This window comes from Elephantulus edwardii, unplaced genomic scaffold (assembly GCF_000299155.1).
Source record: "Elephantulus edwardii isolate Elephantulus edwardi_28Jun2011 unplaced genomic scaffold, EleEdw1.0 scaffold00111, whole genome shotgun sequence".
NCBI classification, from domain to species: domain Eukaryota; kingdom Metazoa; phylum Chordata; class Mammalia; order Macroscelidea; family Macroscelididae; genus Elephantulus; species Elephantulus edwardii.
The window spans coordinates 11,303,069-11,303,277 of NW_006399861.1; positions in this window are offsets into that span (position 1 = coordinate 11,303,069).

Sequence of the window (209 nt, forward strand, 5' to 3'; positions counted from 1 at the left end):
AGCACTGCTGAAAAGTTGATTCTAACTCATGGTGCTTCTCCTTCAGGTTTCTGAGGATGTAAATCATTGCAGGACTAGACCAGTTTGTCTTCCTCTAGCACAGTAGTTAGTGGAGTCAAACTTCTAACTTTTTAGTTGTTGTTGTTGTTGTTGTTATGTACCATCAAGTCGTTTCCGACTCATAGCGACCCTATGCACAACAGCTCTAA